Genomic DNA, 23,393 nt, shown 5'->3' with positions numbered 1-23,393 from the left:
AGAGTATTTAAAATATATTTGAAATATAAGTGAGTCCTCTGTTCAAATGATACTTTATCAAATTAAACAGTATCACTTTAGCAAGATGTTTATTTTCTCCTGTTTTTGTACCACAAGTGTTATAATGAGAAAGAGTACACCTACCAAAAAATAAATGCAAAACCTGCTCTCTGAACGAGGCCAAATAGAAGAATTGTGAAGAAATACTTCAGACATATGGTTGTCTACTTACACACATCAAAATACTCATTTCAAGGTTAAATTTTCATTTAGCAACACTCATAATAGAATTCTGAAAGATCCTAAACCAAAGCCTATACAAAGAAGTTCGATTTTCTTGGAAAGTTAGTTAGATGAAGTTAAAGAAGAAATTTTAGAATGATTAAAATGACTACGAAGATAGATAGTAATAATATAAATAGGTTGATATGGTAAAGCAAGTATTCAAAGCAAGTATTATATGTGGTATTCCTAAGTTAGTCCTTATATTTTTATGTTTGCTCAGTATATCAAGCTAAAATTACAAATGCCTCACATTAGAATTAGGCACATTTACATGAACATAAATTATAGAAAATAATTTAATGATATTAATAATTTTATATAATTTATAAATATAATAATTTAATAATATTAAAATTGGGCCAATTATGTCCAATAAAATTATTTCATTAAAACATACTTATTTATGGTATCTTAAAAATGTTTTATTAGTAATTTTCTTTATCTAATATTAGAAATTAAAAAGTACTAAGTTATTTAAATGAAAAAATACAACAATGTTATATGAAGCCAGTTAAAAATCATGTGCAACAAAGTTTAGATTCAAACAGTTGAAATCTAAATGTGCAAGATTAATGATGAAGCACAAAATTTGTATTACATATAGTTTTACAAAATATTAAACTCTTATTTCTAGATTATATAGTATTATTGCCATTTTTAATAACATTATTTAAAAAATGTGTAAGTGCATTTGGAATACCTTCATAAGTACATTCACAACAAATATCTTACTTAATGTATAGGTTTAAATACGTCTTTCTCAGCCTATACTCAAGTTAGAATTACCTTGAAATATTTCTTAATGTCTACTTCTAAAACTCACAGAGCAAAATTAAGATAGTTATCTCTCTGGTTAGTTTTAAAGTAAAGGTATTTACAAAATTTCCCTGAGTGATTCTAGTGTTTTTTAACCACTGGTCAATCAAAACCACATTATCATCAGGGGAAGAAGAAAAAATACTTCTAGGATAAATAGAATCAAAATACTTCTAGGATAAACAATATTGATCTATTTTCTTAAGTGATTTCTGAAAATAAAAATTGGAGTATTTTTCCCAAAAGAGTCTAATAATTATTCTCTAGTCTTTTTCCAAACATTCTTGTTATCTGGTCTTTTTATGGGAGAACTTAGTAAAAGGTATAGAGGATGAACCAAGTATACAGTACATAAGATACATGCCTTGTAGATTAATGTCCTTGGTATAATTTCTGATAACTTCTGTCCTTCTGTGCTCCCCAAAACCCAGCAAGGAAGTTATCCTTGAGTATAGAGACAGAAATAGGTTAAGAGCATTGTCAGATGTATCTCAACCTCCCCCCAATAAAGGAAATATTAAAGTCAAATATTTTGTATTCATTATATATAGGAGATAAATAAAACTGTTATTTATGCTAATATGCTAATACAGTGAAGATCTTTTATGAGTTGGAAATATGTAGAAAGACATTAAATTGAGCTGTGTTCCTTGAGTGACAAAAATGTCTTCTCTATTTCCCACACCTAACTTCTTTTTACCCAAAACAATCTTGTTTTGTATCTACTATATAATACATAAAATGTTTAAATGTTGGGGCCAGAGAGATAGTACAATCAACAGATGCTTTCCTTGTACTTTACAGACCAGGTTCCATTTCTAGACGCTCCATTTGAGCCCATCAGGAACATTCATAAGAACATGCTAGAGTAAATGCTCAGCATCATAGGGTATGGAATCCGAAGGAAATATATATGTATTTATTGTATATATAATATAATACAATAAATAATTATATTTAATATAAATATAATTTAAACATTACATAATATATTATTTATTATTTCTATACATTATAATAAACTTTAAATTTTTTAAGTCTAGCATTAAGAATAAAATAATAGATTAATAAACCTATAAAATGACACAAACTTCTCACATGATAGTATTAATGAAAGAACATGCGATTAGCATTAAAAAAAAAACCACTGGGCATATATACTATGTTTTTGTTTGGACAAAGAATAAGCTACCTAATTTAATTTCATTATTTGTCTTTGCCATATTGGAATTTTTAAACAGAATATATAACTCCCAGTCAAATGGATACAATAGATTGCTGTTAAGATGATAAAAAGTTGCATTTGGTTTGGAAATAATTCACCAATTTTTGAAGAGTTAAATATAAAGTCAGTGTCAGCTCAAAAATTTAGCTTCCCAAACTATATTCAAACTAAATGAAAATATATTATCTATATATAATCTTGTGTAACTGTTTAGATCAAAATGTCATTGTGCCTAACAGCCAAAAACTTGAGTATAGACAGTGATGAATAAATAAAGTCCTCATATAAAATAATATTTTCAATGAGGTACTATTAGCAAATGGAATGAAACTTTAATGCACACCATAGTATGGATAAATTTTGAAAATACTATGTCAGGTGAAAGCCATTATAAATGTCAAAAGTAGGCAAATCTTTTGGGATCAAAAAGTAAAGGAATGAATAAAACTAGAAAGAGGATCATGAAGAAGAAAAAAAGAAACAAAAGGAAAAAAGGGAGATATACTTCCTGAGTAGATGATGCAAACTTTCAAAAATTTAATTATGATAATCAGAGTATACCTTAAATATTTAAGAGGATGGGTATCATCATTAAAATGTGAACATGTTGGATCAAATATAGTTTTATAAAATATAACATGATTTATTAGCCTGACTTATTTTATCATAATTTATCAATTAGGACTAAAACAAGCGGATAAAAACAAAATTTGTTCTTGGGGGGAGGTCATCTCTGTTTAGGATTTAGCCATGGATGAGGGAAACTTTACAATCAAAATTGTCTGGAACACTAATACATGGAACTGTTCTTAAAAACTAATGCAGGCAATAAAGTTTTATTATATACTCTTAAGGTTTAATATGCATTTCTATCAATAAAAATATGTCAGTGTTCCTTATACTTGTAATACAATCCTTTGTCTCAAATAAGTATGAAAGAGGAAAATTTATATTTGTCTTTGAATTCACTTCTAAGTAAATCCCTCGCATCCATTACTACATGGGTAAATAGTCTGCATTTTAAAGAACATGTTTAAATCAAAAGAAAAAGAAAATTAATCCTAAGCCTTTACTCTCCATATATTCAAGCTGAACACTGAAACAAAGGACTCTGGCTTGATTTGAAAACATTGGAATGTATCTATATTTAATTTCTAACCAAAATACTAAATAAGTTTATTTCCTAGTGTTCTCTCCTCCATCTGTACAATAGCTTCTTATACATGAAGATGTGATTAAAATAAAATAACCTAACTTGTGAAAATAAGATTTGTATTTCAGACAAATAGGAAAATCTCACTTATAGACCTTAATCAAAGGTGTGCTACTTCGCTTCTTTACTTTAAGACTGAATATGGAAATGGAACTGTGTACGAGATTCTCCTCTATAATGTAAAATTCGAAGGTAATCTCGAGCAACAAAAAATAACGAGCGTGTAATGAAAATGTAATAATGAACCAGAAGCACTTATTTTAAAGGGATTTAAAATTTAGCTAGATATTGTTTGTTAAAATAGTTAAGATATTTATTATTTTATTCTTATAATCATAATATAAGTTCAGGCATTAGCTTTGGTCCACATTCCTTTTATTGGAATATCAACATACTTTTAAAATCACCATTATAGACAGTTACAATCCCGTTCTTCGTGTTCTCTAAAATCAGCGTCGCCTCTGCCTGTTGAAGGACCTGGCTCTTCCCGGGTCCCCATGGAATAGAGGCTACCGCAAGAACTGAGGACCCTCATGATGTCTGGTGGAAAGGGGATTTCTGCCTTTCCTGAGTAAGACAATCTTTGCAAGTCGGTAAGGAACATCCATGGAACTGCTGGCTCGGTCTATGAAGACCTGAGATATAAGCTTTCCCTGGAGATATCCAGCAGCTATCCTTACAATGCCCCCAAATAGGGGTCTTCAAACTACGGCCCGCAGGCCACATATTGTACTTATTCCCATTTTGTTTCTTCACTTCTAAATAAGATATATACAGTGTGCATAGAAATTTGTTCATAATTTTTGTTTTTACTATAATCTGACCCTCCAACTGTCTGAAGGACAGTGAACTGGCCCCCTGTTTAAAAAGTTTGAGGACCCCTGACTGGTCCCTGTTACCACGCCAGTGTGGACACCCATGGAAACATTTGCCTCGACATCCTGAAAGACAAGTGGTCCATTCTCTACGACATCAGGACCATCTTGCAGTCCATCCAGCTGTCTAGGAGAACCCAACATCACAACCCTTTGAACATGCATCCTGCAGAGTTCTAGAAAAACCCTTCAGTCTTTAAGAAGTACCTGCAGGAAACCTATTCAAAGCATATGTCCAGCTATTCCTTTTATCTCTCCCTCTGTCTCTGTGTCTCTGTACAGGACTCCACGTCTCTACTTGTCATATCATTTTTGTTTTGTTTTTGTTTATTTTAAATTAAGTCTGTTCAACTCTTGTGATAATCATATTAATTAAATGTATTTGGGAACAAAAAATCACAATTATACATAGTCATTAATTATATATGAAGACCATAAAATGAAAATATACTGTTTTCATAGTTCGTTCTCCAAAACAAAACTATTTTTGGTTTTTGGGACACTCCTGTTGCTGCTCAGATATTATTCCTGACTGTGCTCAGATATTACTCTCTGCAGTCTTGGAGAATCCTATGTACTGCCAGGAATCAAACCCAGATTGACCACATGCAAGGCAAATGTCCCACCTTATGTGCTATCACTAAGGCCCCAAAAAACAAAACTTAAAAAGTTTTTCAGGCTATGTTATTATAAAGCTAAATAAAATTTTGTTGAATACAAAACAATTAAAGAGAAAAAATGAATGTAGTAAGTAAAACATTCATCTCAGTACCTACTGAAGACTCAAAAGCCCTTGAGACAATTTTATCTGTCAGTTTGAATTTAAAGAAGTCAAAACTATTGACATAATTTCTAAAACAGCAATTACATAGCACAATTTACAACACAGGTCTTCACTTTTAAGTTCCTGTGGAGTAGGGAATGCCAAGAGGTGGAATGATTATACTGGAAAACAATACTCTGATTCATAGTTCATAGAAACAGAACAGCTGTGTGGTTAGATAAAAAGACAATACATTTGTTTTGCCTTTACAGGCAAAAAGCTTAGGATACATAAACTTAACTCCTGTTATATATTGTAAATGTTTATAACGAACACATAAAAATCTTCAAAGGATAATTATTGCAAAACTACTTATCAATTAGATAATCTTTATAAAAGTATATAATTTTATACTATATAGATATAATTGAAATAAGGTCTTGCTGGAAATAATATAACATTTCATTCCTTCATCACTATATTTATATATACATATTGTAATATTTCGTATTTGCTCTTTACTGATGCTTGTTTTTCAATATCCTATTTTAATATCCCATTTTCAATATCTGATATGCCAGTATGTTTTTAATTCAATTTTAACCCCACTTTAAATATATTTATATCTTTTTGGGGTTGGGTCACACCACTGAGCATTCAGGGTTACTTCTGGCTGTGTGCTCAAAAGTTACACAAAGATGGATTCAAAATATTCTTGGAAGCAAACGAGAATGAGCACATGACCTACCAAAATTTGTAACACACAGTAAAATCAGTATTGTCAGCATTCATAATAAAGAAATATATGGTCCACATATATAATAATGACACATAATAAAAAGATAGTGATTGACCAACAAAAGTAGATCAAAGAGGTCAGGAAGAAGAAAATAAAACATAAAGTAGAATTAGAAGAACTGGAATGCAAGAAATCAATCCAAAAGATCAAAGTAACCAAGATCTAGTTCTTTAAAATAATAACAAAGTTTGATAACTTTTAGCAAGACTTACAAAGAGAGGACGATTCCTGATAAATGATCAGAAGTGAAAGAGAGAAAATAATAACAGATACCACAGAAATTCAAAAGATGATTATATATTATTTTGAGAAATTTTATGCCACCAAAATGAGATTCTAGAAGAAATGAAAAATTTCTTGGACTTCTATAATATCCTAATTCTAAACTAAGAAGATATAGAACACCTGAACTGTATAGTATTTTCCCTTTTGAAAATATAAAAAATTTAAACAAAAATCTCTCTCCAAGAAAAGAAAAGAGAAAAAGTGTAAGAAAGAAAGGAAGGAAGAAAAAAGAACTCATAAAAAATAAAACAAAAAAATAATAGCCCAGGCACAGATGAAATCACTAATCAGTTCTTCCAAACCTTTAAACAAGTACTGCCAATATTTTTCAAGCTCTCCAGAAAAATCAAAGAAACAGAGACAATCTCACACAGATTCTAAGCAGCAAACATCACCATGATACCAAAAGCAGAGATAGCATACCAAAGAGAGACAAAAAAGAGAGAGAGAGAAAGAGAGAGAGAGATATCCATGATGAACACAGATGCAAAGATTCTCCACAAAATACTACAAAATAGAATATAACAATTTATCAGAATGATCATACAGCTTCACCTAGTTAGGTTCATAATAACAATATAAGGATGGAATAGCATATGTAAAAGAGCAACGTACCATATCACTTAAAAATGAAAAATATAGGGGTCGTTGAGGTGGCGCTAGAGATAAGGTGTCTGCCTTGCAAGCGCTAGCCAAGGAAGGACCGCGGTTTGATCCCCTGGCGTCCTTCTGAGCACTTAGCCAGGAGTAACCCCTGAGCATCAAATGGGTGTGGCCCTAAAAGCCAAAAAAAAAAAAGGAAAAAGAAAAATATAGGATCATATTGATTCAGAGAAAGCATTTAATTAAATCTAGACCCCAATTATGATAACTCTTAGCAAAATTAGAATTTTTTATTATAAGAAGGAACTTTTCTCAATATAGCCATTTATAACAAGCCACAATAGACTCAATGGGGGAAAATTGAAAAGTCTGCTCTCTAAGATCAGGCACAAAACAATGTTGCCCACCCTCTCCACTTTTATTCAATATACTACTGAAAATACTTGTTATAGGAAATAGGCAAGACAAAGATATCATGGATCTACAGATAGGAAAATATGTTGAACTCTCACAATTTGCAAATGATATGATCTATATCATTTCTAAAGACTAAATAAATGTACCTAGAAATCACAAATTTGTATAGAAAAATGATAGGCTACAAAAGTAACATGCAAACATCTGTAGCTTCCTATGTACAATAAATAAAAAGCAGAGAGAAATAATAAACAAAAAAGGTCAATATTGCACTCTGAAAGTCATGTACATTGGAATCAGCTTAACTAAAGAGGTGAAAGAGCTATACAAAGAAAACTTGAAAATACTTTTAAGAAATAAATGAAGACACGAAGAAAGAAAATACATTTTCTGCTCATGAGTTTTGAGAATTAATATAATTAAATTAGCAATACTTTGCAAAGCCTTTCACAAATTCATGCAGTCCCTATGATAATACCCTTAACACTTTTCAAAGCTATAGATTAATGGTCTGAAGTTCATATGGGACAATAAACTCTCACCCCTTAAAAGCTAAAGCAAACCTTGGGGAAAAAATAAGATGGGCATTTCACTTTCCTCAACCTCAAACTGTACTGCAATATGGTAGTGATTAAAACAGCATGAACTGGAAAGAAGACAGGCCCTTCGATCAATGAATATCCTGAGACAGAAACTCAGTTATAGGATCATATAATCTTTCATAAAGTATCATAGATATAAAGTAGATCAAGAAAGCCCTCTTCAACAAGTCGTTTTCAGGAAAATTATTCTGCTACATGCAAAATAAAGTATAATAAAAGTAGATTAAAAACCTAGATAACAGACATGTTTTCATAATTTATTTTGGGGAAAATAGGCAGAAGTCTTCATGACCCTGAAGCTAAAGTTATCTTCAAGGATAAAATAAATTACATTAAAATTAAAAGGTTTTTGCATTGCAAAGAAAATGATGACAATTATACAAAAAAAAAGCCCACAGATTTGGAGAAACTGTTTATGCACCTATCATCTTATAAGATGTTAAGAAGAATAGATTCTTTCTCACAGAAATACAAACGCACAAAAGTCATAAAATAAAATTCTGCTTTATTAATCACTAGGGAGATACAAATCAAAGCAACAATGAGATTTCTTACATTACAGCGATTAACACACATCAAAGAACAAAAACAGCCAATGCTGGCCTGGATGCTGGGAGAAAAGGACTTTCGTTGCAAGTGGGAATGTTGAATAGTTCAACCTTCTGGAAAACAATCTGGACATTCCTAAAAATCAATATAGAATTGAGCTTCAATACATTAACAAGCAATGCCATTTGTTAATATATACAAAGGCCTATAAATAAAATAGGAAAAAATATGTACACCCATAGGTTCCTTGCAATATTCTCTATAATAACCTAGAATAATAATCTAGAAACAACCCAATTATCCAAGAAGAAACCATGGTACATAGCACAGTGGAATACCTGACCATAAAATAGTACAATTTACTAATACATGGAAAGACCCTGAGAGTATCAGGCTGAGTGGCTAATAAGAGGGAGAGAGATTGGTGCAAAAAGTATTTAGTGTTATATAAAGAAACATAATGTTGAAATAATGAATTGCAAAAGACAATGGAATAAAGAACATGAGATCTGGCATTTAGTAAGAAATAAGCTCCTTGAGATGCCTTAAGGATAAGACTGGGCTGGAGGCGAGAGCACCTATGGTGGGTGAAAGCATTTAATCATCATGAGGAGGAGGTGTTCTTGAGCAATGGTAAAATATTGTGTATGAAACCTTATCAGCAATGAAACTGTGAATCACGGTATAGAAATTTATATAAAACAGAAACAACTTATAGAAAAGAATGGTGGGAGGCAAATGTCGGGGTAGTACATTGTAGGAGGGAAGTGGACACTGTTTAGGAGATTAGTGTTAAAATAGTGTATGCCTCAAATCCAATCATTAATGACTGTAATTTGTCAGTAACTGAATAAGAAAATTAAAAGTCAATAAAAACATTAATTTAAAAGCTATATATAATAGATTTATATGCATTTAAATGCATTCCTATTTTTATTATAGCACTTAGTATAATAGCCAGGATGTAGAAACAACTCAATAGATGAATAGGTAATTAAGTCATGACATGCATGCAAAATTAAATACTTTGAAATTGTAAGAAAAGTTGAAATCATGAAGTTCTTTGAGAATAAGATGGAACCAAAGAGCATATTGTTAACTAAAAAATACTTGAGGAAGCAGAACAATTACTGCATGATCTCATTCATCTATTGAAATACATGTAGGGAGACAAAAAAAGTAAATTGTCAGTACCGAGTACTAGACCTTGGTTTACGAAAAGTTTGAACAAACTATAAGACGAAGAGGACGGAAAATTTATATCACAGAAGAAGAAATATAGAAACAGTGATGCAAGGTCATGAACATTTTAATATTGTTAGGGTGCATTGAATAGTGCTTTAATTGATGAAAGAGAAAGAAAAGAACGAAGAAAGAAAGAAAGAAAGAAAGAAGAAAGAAGAAAGAAAGAAAGAAAGAAAGAAAGAAAGAAAGAAAAAGAAAGAAAGAAAGAAAGAAAGAAAGAAAGAAAGAAAGAAAGAAAGAAAGAAAGAAGAAAGAAAAGAAGAAAAGAAAGAAAGAAAGAAAGAAAGAAAGAACAGAGAGTGAGAAAGAAAGAAAGAAAGAAAGAAAGAAAGAACAGAGAGTGAGAAAGAAAGAAGGAAGGAAGGAAGGAGAAAGAAAGGAAGGAAGGAGAAAGAAAGGAGAAAGAAAGGAAAGAGGAGGGAGAAGGAAAGAGGAGTGAAGGAAAGAGGAACAGGAAGTAGGGAGAAAGGAAGGAGAGAGGAAGGAAGAGAGAGGTAAAGAAAGAAAAAGAGAAAGAAAACGGAAGGAGAGAAGAAGGAAGAATAAAGAAAATGAAAAGAATGAAAAAATGAAGGAGAGGGAAAAGAAGGAAGAAAGACTATCAAATAGTATTATATCATAATAAGACAAATGTACATGTCCAAATCTCTAGGATAGTATTACACAAGATTTGTATTTTACAAATTTGTGATTGTACAAATAACAGATTTTTTTTCACTTCTCACTACTGTTACCTAGCCATAAGGATTACTTGAAAAAGACTATGTTTTTATTTTTTAGTGTTATTAATTTTGTTTTTGTTTTTTTTTTTTTGTTTATAGGGCCACACCCTTTGACACTCAGGGGTTACTCCTGGCTATGTGCTCAGAAATCGATCCTGGCTTGAATGGGGAGGGCCATATGGGTCGCCAGAGGATCGAACCATTGTCTTTCCTAGGCTAGCACTTGCAAGTCAGATGCCTTACATTTAGAGCCACCACTACGGCCCCTAGTTTTATTAATTATGAACAAATTAAATTTCAATTGTACTTTTGTAAGTTTTTTGTTATTTCCTTCTTCCTCTCCTTCTCCTTCTCTTCTTCTTCTTCTTCTTCTTCTTCTTTTCTTCTTCTTCTTCTTCTTCTTCTTCTTCTTCTTCTTCTTCTTCTTCTTCTTTCTTCTTTTATTCTTATTATTCTTCTTCTTCTTCTATTATTCTTATTATTATTATTATTATTATTATTATTATTATTATTATTATCATTGTCTCCTTTCAGCAGAACCACACAACTTGAATCATCTTGTTCTGCCTCATGAATTGAAGGGGAAATATAAAAATGAATGGTACCAGGACCAAACAGCAGTATGCATGAACATTGAGTGGAAATAAAAAATGATCAGACTTAACCACCAAACCCAAATTCAACAACAGTATCAATTACCCTAACTACAACAAGCTATACACAGAGGGGAACAGTTACTCTAGCACCCCGGTGGAGGGGGCAAATGAGGGTGATATGGGACACATACTGGGAAAAGGGGTAGAGGACGGACAACCCTGGTGGTGGGAATGGCCCTGATTCATTGTCACTATGTACCTTAAATACTACTGTGAAAGATTAACAAATCTTTGTGATCATTTTTGATCACAATAAAAATTATAAAAAAGTATAGTGGTGGGATATTGCACTAGTTAAAGGGGGTGTTCTGTTTATGACCAAAACCCAAATACAATAGTGCTTGTAATCATGTTGCTTAAACAAAAATTTTATTAAAATAAAGAAATATAAGTGATTCATAGAAGCCCATGTAAACCCTTTTTTGGGGGGCACTTAATTATTAGGTTTTGGATCTAAAATGACAAATTTTTATATTATACCAAAGTCTCAAAATAAGACAAAAATATTACCTTTACCTTTTATCTAATGTAATATAATTACAATTATGCATTATTGCTAAAGAAATAAAAATATTTATGTAAGCCAAAATATTCCAGAAATATTTTAGCAATACACAGTTTAAATTTTACATTTAATAAGTATATTATAAAGACAAGCAAAATGTTTTAATGCCTAAATGCCTTACCTGTCAAGACTTCTTGAATGCATAATGATCACAAAATAAGTTTCTTCCACAAGAGGAAAACAGAAATAGCTTGTACATTTGGAAATAGCCTCTGAGATACCACAGTGATGAAAGAACTAGTTCCCCTAGTAGCAAAATTTACAGATACATTCTACATAATTGATTCATCTGTGATTCTATTTACCATGACCAAGATAAAATATATGTACCAGCAGTCTATAAATCACAGAAAATTTATAAGCAAATCAATCTTTTATATGAGGCTGAGCCAATTCACTTTGTCCTTTGCCTGCCAATAATTGTGCCAAACATTTTTCCAACAGAGAAAATAGTTTTTGTGAACTTTTTTTGTTCTTTCCTAGTTGAAAAGTAGTTTATTTTAGTTGCTTCATTAATATATTTAAAATTTAAAGCTTCTCTTCTGTATGTTCTAATCAATATAACTAATATTAAAGCATTTAAAGTATATTATTGTGATTATATCTGAATAAAATAAATAAAACTGTAAACATAATATTTTTAAATATATATTTTTCTTTGTTTTGTTTTGAGGCCACTCCTGGTAGCACTTAGAAGTTACCCCTGGTCCTGTACTCAGAAATCACTCATAGCAGACTCTGGGTACCTTATGGGATGCCAGGGATTGAATTCTGGTTGACCAAGTGCCAAGCCCAAGCAAATGTCCTATTCACTGTGCTATCTCTCTGATAATATAATGCATTTTTTTAAAATATTCTTGAGACCTTTGTGAATTACAAGTTCTTCAGTTGGATTTCAAGCATAGTGACAATGAATTTGGTCCATTCTACCACCAGTATTGGCCTCCTTCCATCAAAGTTCCCAGTTGTATCCCATACCTCTCCCTGGCCTACCAGAGTAACAAATCAGCTGTAAAAAAACACAACTATAATGTATTTATAAAATGTAATATATAACCAAAAAGCAACATATTTGGGAAGACATAAATCAGTTACTATTTATGAAAAATAATTGAGTATATTTATAGAAAATTTAATACATTAATTATATAGAATTATTATTTTGCAACATTTTCCATACATTTCAATTAAAATTTGTTTCTTGAATATTCTGATTCAGTACTTTTGAAATACAAAGAATCTATTGAAAAAAATCTTGTACATAATATACTATTGTAAGTAGAGGATACGTGTTTTATCTATTCAGAATCTGTGCTAATAATATTCTGTTAATCTTCCCTGGAATTATTTTTATTATAATATAAAGATATGAAACTAATTTCTGCTTTAACCTTTGCATATCCCATTCCACATAGAAAACATTGCATCCAAGTTGATACAATAAAATAAGATGATGAACAGTTTAGCATTATTGAGTTTATATCCTAACTTGAGCTTGTCAGGATATCTTTAGTTTCTCTAAATAATAACAGGAAAATCATGTCACAGAGCTATGATGAGTTATGTGAAATGACATATGTATAATTTTATAATAAATTTGATTCCTTCTTCCACCTTAGTCTTTTCCATCCTTTACCCCAAAAGTGTCTTAAATGACATGAACAATGGAACCCAAGTTTCACAGAATTATAAATTAGTTGCAAGTGATTGGCACTTGAATTGTGAAAACTTGCCCAAAGATAAGTTGGTATACAATTTGACAGCAATTATATATTACTCTGAATGTGCTTTTATTGTTAAATTCTTGCTGTATTTTGAATAGACTCAAAGTTTTCATTTATTCCACTTTAACACATTTTACCAATTTTGTCTAGAATCTTGGGAACCAAAGAATGCATTACATTTTCTGATTATAGAACAAAAAATATACGGAAAAGATTCTTTTTATTTCATATTTTTTCATGACAACTTATCTAATTTTTACCTCCCAATTTTTACTGTGTGGAATAAAAAATAATTGTCTCTGAATATTTTCCTTTGAAATATAGTTTAAATAATATTCAAAGAAAAACAATTAAATGGTTCTTTCAATATTTGAATTTTAACATCTTTAAAAATAATTTTGAATTTTATTCTATTACACTTTAGGTCAGTTTATTTTTAATTTCAAAGATGAACAAATTCACAAGTGTATTTATTTATAAAAATGCTAAGATCTTTTTTAATTGTTAAGTGTTTTATAAGGAACATTTTAGAAACATACTTACTTAGCAAAATATAATATAACACTGTTTGAATATGTAAGAACTTTTCTAAATAGAAAAAAGTGCATTTATATCTTTTTATCTAATAAATTACCAAAATATTCTAAAGGATATGGTGAATGAATATTATCTAAAAGATAGTGATAAGAAATTGGATAACTAGGCAAATAGACACTGGGAAAATAAAGACTTGAATTAGATTATTTGATACTGCAAATTTGAAAAACACCAGCTAGACTAAGTTAAATTATTAATAAAATTATTAATAAAATTTTTTATTCTATTGTCTGCATATTTAGTACATTCCTCAATCACATACGTATGCAATAATGACTTTTCATGAGATGTAGTAAGGATGTATTGTTTCTCCTTTCTAGGAATGAGAGCCTGGTACTCTTTCTTGGTATGTTGATTTCTTTTTTTTGTTGTTGTTGTTTTTTGTTTTTGTTTTTGGGCCACACCCGGCGGTGCTCAGGGGTTACTCCTGGCTGTCTGCTCAGAAATAGCTCCTGGCAGGCACGGGGGACCATATGGGACACCGGGATTCGAACCAACCACATTTGGTCCTGGATAGGCTGCTTGCAAGGCAAACGCCGCTGTGCTATCTCTCCGGGCCCGGTACGTTGATTTCTTACATATAGATCTGACATGCTAAGAAAGAGTCCTTTGTTGCATGACAAATTAATCAAGCGATAAATATAGATATGGAATAAGAGTGGTCATCTACAGTATCTTGGTTTAATATGAATCAATATAAATCCTTATTTTAAAATATAAAATTTACATGGAAGTGCTACTATACATTTGGGGTCTATAAAGTGGACTCAAACAGTAATTACAGCTGTGTCTACAATCAATGTCTTCATATTATAGACTTAAATTTTTGTTAAGAACAAAAATATTTTGTGTTTTTCTTAATAAAATTCTGTATATGAGATTTATTAGAGTCATACACCTGTAATGCAGTATAAAAATTTAATGAAAATTATAGGAATCGTCTATTTCTACTAATAGTATATAATTTCATAAAAGGTAGGTTTATCTTTTAATGTTATTAAATAGCTATTTCATGTTACTAAATGGTTAATTAATGGCTATTACAGTTAATCTCTTGATTTAAATGCTTCTCACAAACAATATATAATGAAAGTAACTACAATCGTTATTTTTAATTTATATATTTATATATAATTTATATATAATGTATGTATATATATTGCTTTGGGGCCTCACCCAGTGACTCACAGGGGTTACTTCTGGAGATGCTCTCAGAAATAACTCCTGACTTGGGGGACTATATGGATGCCAGCAGATAGAGTCCTAGGTTAGTGGGGGCAAGGCAGTCACCTTACCGCTTGTGCCACCGCTCGGCCCTATATTTATATTTTTAATTGGAATTATCCTAAATTAAGGTCATCTTAAATATAAATAGTTTTGCTTATACTATATCGACTTTACTTTTGTAGTTTATAGATGCACTAACATCTACATTAGTTCCTTGATTTTATATTTGCAATAATATGTAAATGTCAAACTTGCAAAGTCCATTTTGACTAGGTGCTTGTCACAGTGCTGTCACTTGTCACAAGAAAAGTGCTGTCTATTATGATCAAAGCATATAAAATGTTTCCCTAGACATATATGCTTATGAGGAGCTATCAGCAAGCAAGAATGTCAAGGATAGTTTTACTAAAGGCTGGGCTAACTGTATCATGGGCAAGAAAAATTGCATTGTTTCTTGCCCTCTGATATTTTCTTATAGTTAACTTATACAACAGAAACAGCTTTGGATTTGATATATTTTTCTATTAGAAGAATTTTCAAGTAGATCATATGTGCACTTATTTCTTCAAAATGTAGGCTTGCCCCCAAATCTTAAACTTGGAGGCTGCTAATCACCATTAATTAGTCTTATTCTTGATCAACAGAGAATTGGTCCCAGACAAAAAGGAAAAACATAGGACTACCCAACAAGCTAGCATCTACAACCTCAAGCAAGGGAGAAGGATAGCAATTTATTTCTACCATCATTTCCTGGTGCCCTACACATGATCCATTATTTATGTTCACAAGTACATCAAGACAAATTAGTGACTAGATTATGATTTAACAGGTACAATAAGAGCAAAGCTTGGAGAAGTGGCTATAGGATGACAACTTATCAGCTGTATATATTGATATACAGCATTGAAGTCGTAGTAGTCTATTTTATTCAACAGGGATATTTCCTGCATGGTTGCACATTGCAACTCGATGTTTATCTTAAGCTAAACTCATTTTATCTAGGGCACATTCCAAATCTTGAGGTTTTTATGAGGGGGACAATTTTGCACAAGACCATTTTCTTTTTTTTTAATTTATTTAAACACCTTAATTACATACATGATTGTTTTTGGGTTTCAGTCATGTAAAGAACACCACCCATCACCAGTGCAACATTCCCACCACCAATGTCCCAAGTCTCCCTTCGCCCCACCCGACCCCCGCCTGTACTCTAGACAGGCTCTCCATTTTCCTCATACATTCTCCTTATTAGGACAGTTCAAAATGTAGTTATTTCGCTAACTAAACTCATCACTCTTTGTGGTGAGCTTCCTGAGGTGAGCTGGAACTTCCAGCTCTTTTCTCTTTTGTGTCTGAAAATTATTATTACAAGGGTGTCTTTCATTTTTCTTAAAACCCATAGATGAGTGAGACCATTCTGCGTTTTTCTCTCTCTCTCTCTCTGACTTATTTCACTCAGCATAATAGATTCCATGTACATCCATGTATAGGAAAATTTCATGACTTCATCTCTCCTGACAGCTGCATAATATTCCATTGTGTATATGTACCACTGTTTCTTTAGCCATTCGTCTATTGAAGGGCATCTTGGTTGTTTCCAGAGTCTTGCTATGGTAAATAGTGCTGCAATGAATATAGGTGTAAGGAAGGGGTTTTTGTATTGTATTTTTGTGTTCCTAGGGTATATTCCTAGGAGTGGTATAGCTGGATCGTATGGGAGCTCGCTTTCCAGTTTTTGGAGGAATCTCCATATCGCTATCCATAAAGGTTGAACTAGATGGCATTCCCACCAGCAGTGGATAAGAGTTCCTTTCTCTCCACATCACGCCAACACTGTTTATTTTCATTCTTTGTGATGTGTGCCATTCTCTGGGGTGTGAGGTGGTAACTCATCGTTGTTTTGATTTGCATCTCCCTGATGATTAGTGATGTGGAACATTTTTTCATGTGTCTTTTGGCCATGTGTATTTCTTCTTTGTCAAAGTGTCTGTTCATTTTTTCTCCCCATTTTTTGATGGGGTTAGATGTTTTTTTCTTGTAAAGTTCTGTCAGTGCCTTGTATATTTTGGAGATTAGCCCCTTATCTGATGGGTATTGGGTGAATAGTTTCTCCCACTCAGTGGGTGGCTCTTGTATCCTGGGCACTATTTCCTTTGAGGTGCAGAAGCTTCTCAGCTTAATATATTCCCATCTGTAAATCTCTGCTTTCACTTGCTTGGAGAGTGCAGTTTCCTCCTTGAAGATGCCTGTAATGTCCTAGAGTGTTTTGCCTATGTGCTGTTCTATATATCTTATGGTTTTGGGGCTGATATCGAGGTCTTTAATCCATTTGGATTTTACCTTTGTACATGATGTTAGCTGGGGGTCTAAGTTCAATTTTTTGCAAGTGGCTATCCAATTGTGCCAACACCACTTGTTGAAGAGGCTTTCCCTGCTCCATTTAGGATTTCCTGCTCCTTTATCAAAAATTAGGTGGTTGTATGTCTGGGGAACATTTTCTGAGTATTCAAGCCTATTCCACTGATCTGAGGAACTATCCTTATTCCAATACCATGCTGTTTTGATAACTGTTGCTTTGTAGTACAGTTTAAAGTAGGGGAAAGTAATTCCTCCCATATTCTTTTTCCCAATGATTGCTTTAGCTATTCGAGGGTGTTTATTGTTCCAAATGAATTTCAAAAGTGTCTGATCCACTTCTTTGAAGAATGTCATGGGTTATCTTTAGAGGATGGCATTAAAATCTGTATAATGCCTTGGGAGAGTATTGCCATTTTGATGATGTTAATCCTGCCAATCCATGAGCAGGGTATGCGTTTCATTTCCGTGTTGTTTCCTCTCTTATTTCTTGGAGCAGAGTTTTATAGTTTTCTTTGTATAGGTCCTTCACATATTTAGTCAAGTTGATTCCAAGATATTTGAGTCTGTGTGGCACTATTGTGAATGGGGTTGTTTTCTTAATGTCCATTTCCATCCTTATTACTATTGGGTGTATAGAAAAGCCATGATTTTTGTGTGTTAATTTTGTAGCCTGCCACCCTTGCCTATATGAGTCTATTGTTTCTAGAAGCTTTTTGATAGAGTCTTTAGGGTTTTCTAAGTAGAGTATCATGTCATCTGCAAACAGTGAGAGCTTGACCTTCTTCCTTTCCTATCTGAATTCCCTTGATATCCTCCTTTTCTTGCCTAATCGCTTATAGCAAAGTCATTCCGAGTGCTATGTTGAATAGGAGTGGTGAGAGAGGACAGCCTTGTCTTGTGCCAGAATTTAGAGGAAGGCTTTCAATTTTTCTCCATTGAGGATATTATTTGCCACTGGCTTGGTGGTAGATGGCCTTCACTATATTGAGAAAGGTTCCCTCCATTCCCATCTTGCTGAGAGTTTTTGATCAAGAATGGGTGTTGGACCTTATCAAATGCTTTCTCTGCATCTATTGATATGATCATGTGTTTTTTTATTTTTCTTGTTATTGATGTTGTGTATTATGTTGATAGATTTACGGATGTTTAAACCAGCCTTGCATTCCTGGGATGAAACCTACTTGATCGTAGTGGGATGATCTTTTTAACGAGGCCTTGAATTCCTATTTGCCAGGATTTTTGTTGAGGATCTTTGCATCTGCATTCATCAGTGATATTGGTCTGTAATTTTCTTTTTTGGTAGCGTCTCTGTCTGGTTTAGGTATCAAGGTGATGTTGGCTTCATAAAAGCTATTTGGAAGTGTTTCTGTTTGTTCAATTTCATGAAAGAGTCTTGCAAAGATTGGCAGTAGTTCCTCTTGGAAAGTTTGATAGAATTCATTCGTGAATCCATCTGGGACCTGGGCTTTTGTTTTTTCGGCAGGACATTTTGATTACTGTTTTAATTTCCATCAATGGTGATGGGGTGTTTAGATATGCTACATCCTCTTCCTTCAACCGTGGAAGATTATAAGAGTCCAAGAATTTATCCATTTCTTCCAGGTTCTCATTTTTAGTGGCGTAGAGTTTTTCAAAGTAGTTTCTGATTACCCTTTGAATCTCTGTCATATCAGTAGTGATCTCTCCTTTTTCATTCCTGATACGAGTTATCAAGTTTCTCTCTCTCTCTTTCTTAGGTTTGCCAGTGGTCTATCAATCTTGTTTATTTTTTCAAAGAACCATCTTCTGCTTTCGTTGATCTTTCGGATTGTTTTTTGAGTTTCCACTTCGTTGATTTCTGCTCTCAGCTTTGTTATTTCCTTCTGTCTTCCTATTCTTTTTTTTTTTTTTCGGGCCACACCCGGTTAGATGCTCAGGGGTCACTCCTGGCTATACGCTCAGAAATTGCCCCTGGCTTGGGGGGACCATATGGGATGCCGGGGGATCGAACCGTGGTCCTTTCCTTGGCTAGCGCTTTGCAGAGGCAGACACCTTACCTCTAGCGCCACCTCGCCGGCCCCGTCTTCCTATTCTTGGGTTCTTTTTGTTGAGCATTTTCTAGTTCTATTAGCTGTGTCATTAAGCTACTCAGGTAAGCTCCTTCTTCCTTCCTGATGTGTGCTTGCAAAGCTAATAAATTTTCCTCTCAGTACTGCTTTTGCTGTGTCCATAAGTTCTGATAGTTTGTGTCTTTATTGTCATTAGTTTCCAGGAACCTTTTTATTTTCTCCTTGATTTCATCTCGGACCCCACTGGTTATTGAGCATGAGGCTGTTTAACTTCCAGGTGTTAATAGTGTTTCCTTCTGAGTCCCTTTGGAGTTCACAAATAATTTCAGAGCCTTGTGGTCAGCGAAGGTATGTCTGCAAAATTTCTATCCTCTTATTTTATGGAGGTAATGTTTTATGTTGCCAGCATGTAGTCTATCCTGGAGAATGTCCCATGTACATTGGAGAAGAATGTGTATCCAGGTTTCTGGGGATGGAGTGTCCTATATATATCCACATAGGCCTCTTTCTTCCATTTCTGCTCCTCAGGTCTAGTAATATTCTTGTTGGGGTTTCAGTCTGGTTGACCTATCCAGTGTTGACAAAGCCCTGTGTTAAGGTCCCCCACAATTATTGTGTTGTTGTTGATATTATTTTTCAGATTTTGTCAACAGTTGTATTAAATAATTTGCTTGGCCCCTCATTCGGTGCATATATGTTTAGGAGAGTGAATTCTTCCGGGCTTCTACATACCCCCTTGATTAATATAAAATGTCCCATCTTTGTCCCTTACAACCTTCCTGAGTATAAAGTTTGCATCATCTGATATTAGTATGGCCACTCCAGCTTTTTTATGGGTGTTGTTTCCTTGGATAATTTTTCTCCAGCCCTTTTATTTTGAGTCTATGTTTTTTTCTGATTATTTCAGGTGCGTTTCTTGTAGGCAGCAGAAGGTTGGATTGAGTTTTTTGATCCATTTAGCCACTCTGTGTCTCTTAACTGGTGCATTTAGTCCATTGACGTTGAGAGAAAGAATTGTCCTGGGATTTAACGCCATCTTTATTTCAAAATTTGGTGTGTCTTTTGGGTAGTCATTGTCCTTAGATTAGGTCTTTCAGTTTTTCTCTTAAGACTGGTTTTGTGTCTGTGAAGTTTCTGAGCTGTTTTCTTGTCTGTGAAGCCATGTATTCTTCCGTCAAACCGGAAAGTGAGTTTTGCTGGGTATAGTATTCTGGTGTGAAGCATTCATTTTCATTCAGTCTTGTCACAATATCCCACCACTGCTTTCTGGCTTTGAGTGTTTCTGGTGACAGGTCTGCTGTAAATCTCAGGGAAGCTTGCTTGAACGTGATTTCCCCTTTTGATCTTGCTGTTTTCAGAATTCTGTCTCTATCTGTGGGATTTGTCATTGTGACTAGGGATGTGTCTTGGGGTGGTTTTTCTGGGGTCTCTTTTGGTTGGTACTCTTCGGGCAAACAGGATTTCATTACATATATTCTTTTAGCTCTGGAAGTTTCCTCTTTAATGATGCTTTTGACCATTGATTCTTCCTGGAAATTTTCTTCCTGGGTCCTCTGGGACTCCAATGATTCTTAAGTTGTTTCTGTTGATCTTATCATAGACTTCTATTTTCATCTATTCCCATTCTTTGACTAATTTTTCCATTGTCTGCTCATTTGCTTTAAGTTTTTTGTCCAATCTCTCCTGCTGTATGGAATTGTTATGTATCTCATCTTCCACAGCACCAAGTCTATTCTCAGCTTCTGATACCCTGTCCCAGATCTTATCCATTTTGTCATTCACTTCGTTTACTGACCTTTTCAGTCCTGTTAGTTGACATGTTATTTCAGTTTGGAGTTTTGTGATTTCTGTCTTCATATTTTCTTGGTTCTTATTAGTGTTCTGTTCAACTCGATCCATGGTTTCTTGGAGTCCGTTGAGCATCTTCCATATTGCTAGTCTAAAGTTCTTATGTGAGAGGTTGATTAGTTGGTTGGTAATTATCTGGTCCTCAGAATTGTCATCTTCATTCTCTATGTCTGATGCTGGCCTGCGTTGTTTCCCCATTGTCACACTTGTATTGTGGGTTTTTCTACATGTTGTGGTGGTATTCATTGTCTCTATTATGCAGGCAGCACACTCCTCTGGCTCCTCCCTTTCTGGATGGGCTGACTTGCCGCTAAGAGAGGGGAAGTCCCTCCATGGATGAAGCCTCACACTGGGTCAAATCTTAGGCCCGAGCTTGCAACCAGAGAAGACAGTCCAGAGAGAAATGTTTGCTTCTGTGATATAGAGCCATTCTTAGTGTGATTTTCTCCTTCTTGGTTTGCAATGGAGTTCTTTCCTAGAAAGAGTGCACGGCCGCGTAGCGAAGCGGAGCGGCCGTGCTCCGCTGGAGCTCTTTTTGTCCCACTCGCCAAGAGTTTCACGCAAGAGGACAGTAGACAGACATAGACAGGTCACACTCACAGTTTTTCACAGTTGGGCCCCCACTGGGCCGGTGTACTTTCGCGGATTTTCCCCCGCCTGGTGTCACACACAGGGAGCCGGCTTTTGCAAAGCTTAGCCAGTTTTCATGCTCTACAAGACCATTTTCTAATTAAGAAATTCAGGACTTTGGGCGGCGATGGTGGCGTTAAAGGGTGAGGTGTCTGCCCCTTGCAAATGCTAGCCAAGGAAGGACTAGCGGTTCGATCCCCGGCGTCCCATATGGTTCCCCAAGCCATAGGCGATTTCTGAGTGTCTTAGCCAGGAGTAACTTCTGAGCATCAAATGGGTGGGGACCCAAAAAAAACAAACAAAATAAAATGATAAAAAAAGAAATATAGGACTTCCTGTACCTATGTTCTATTTTAAAATGATATTTGCTCAGCACTCAACACTATGCAAAACTGATTTTATTCATTTTCTATAGTGGATGTTAATAACCCATTTTCCTTTACAATTTAGAAAAATAAAATGAATAAAAACCCTTACTTTTATTATTCATCAGAGAATTATAGCATTGAAAACTATATTTTGCATAGAAAGACTTGTGTGCACATTTATGTGATTGCATATATTTAGATATTTTAGTATTTCACACAGACATTATTTATGAAAGATATTAAGTAAAAATGTGCATAGGGTGAATAATAAGCTCATGGTTAATTTTACATTCCATTGAATAAATATGTCAAATTACACTAGAATTAAAACTAAAAACCTTTTAATTAGCTCTTTTGATCTGCAAATCCCACATTTTTATGAAACAAGACTGCTTAGTAAAAATCCCTTTTCTTATAGTATTAATATTCACTGGAACACACTTTGTTTATTACCAAAGCAAGGTAGCCTTGATATTACTTTACTTGTAAACTAGAAGGTATCAATTAATACATTGAGAATACAGGTGAGTGTTTCATTCATCGAAGGGGATAGGTGATAGTTTTTAATTGATTTAAAAATTTAACCATAGTAAAGTTCTGTATGTCTTGTCTAAAACAATGTTTTATGGATTGCAGTTTTGCCATAATAGAATTTAGTAGTATTATTGACATATAAGTGTCCATTCCATTTAAAATTTATAAACTCTAAATGTCTGGTAAATTGTATTGCCTAATTATCTGTGCATATATCTGAGAACACTGAAAATATTACTTGACTTCTCAAGTTTGTTTAATTTTAACCAGTAATTGTTTTATATATATAAAATATATAATAAATAAATAAAATACATAATAAAGCTGCATGAACCAGAACTTTAAATACTTTAATTATGGCAATCTCTACTAGTTCTGCTTAGATATTCAACAGGACAGTGCAATTAAAGGAAGAACTGGTTAAATGATTTTCATCATG

At 33.4% G+C, this 23,393-nt stretch overlaps 1 pseudogene; it reads left to right on the top strand.

Moving 5' to 3' along the window:
* The window catches only part of LOC126032581 (ubiquitin-conjugating enzyme E2 C-like), a 68,276-nt pseudogene that overhangs the window by 39,391 nt on the left and 5,492 nt on the right, over positions 1 to 23,393 (top strand).

The sequence above is a fragment of the Suncus etruscus genome, chromosome 16 (genome assembly GCF_024139225.1).
Source record: "Suncus etruscus isolate mSunEtr1 chromosome 16, mSunEtr1.pri.cur, whole genome shotgun sequence".
Lineage (NCBI taxonomy): Eukaryota > Metazoa > Chordata > Mammalia > Eulipotyphla > Soricidae > Suncus > Suncus etruscus.
The sequence above is the reverse complement of the archived record's forward strand: the minus strand, read 5'-3'. Positions and strand labels throughout refer to the sequence as shown.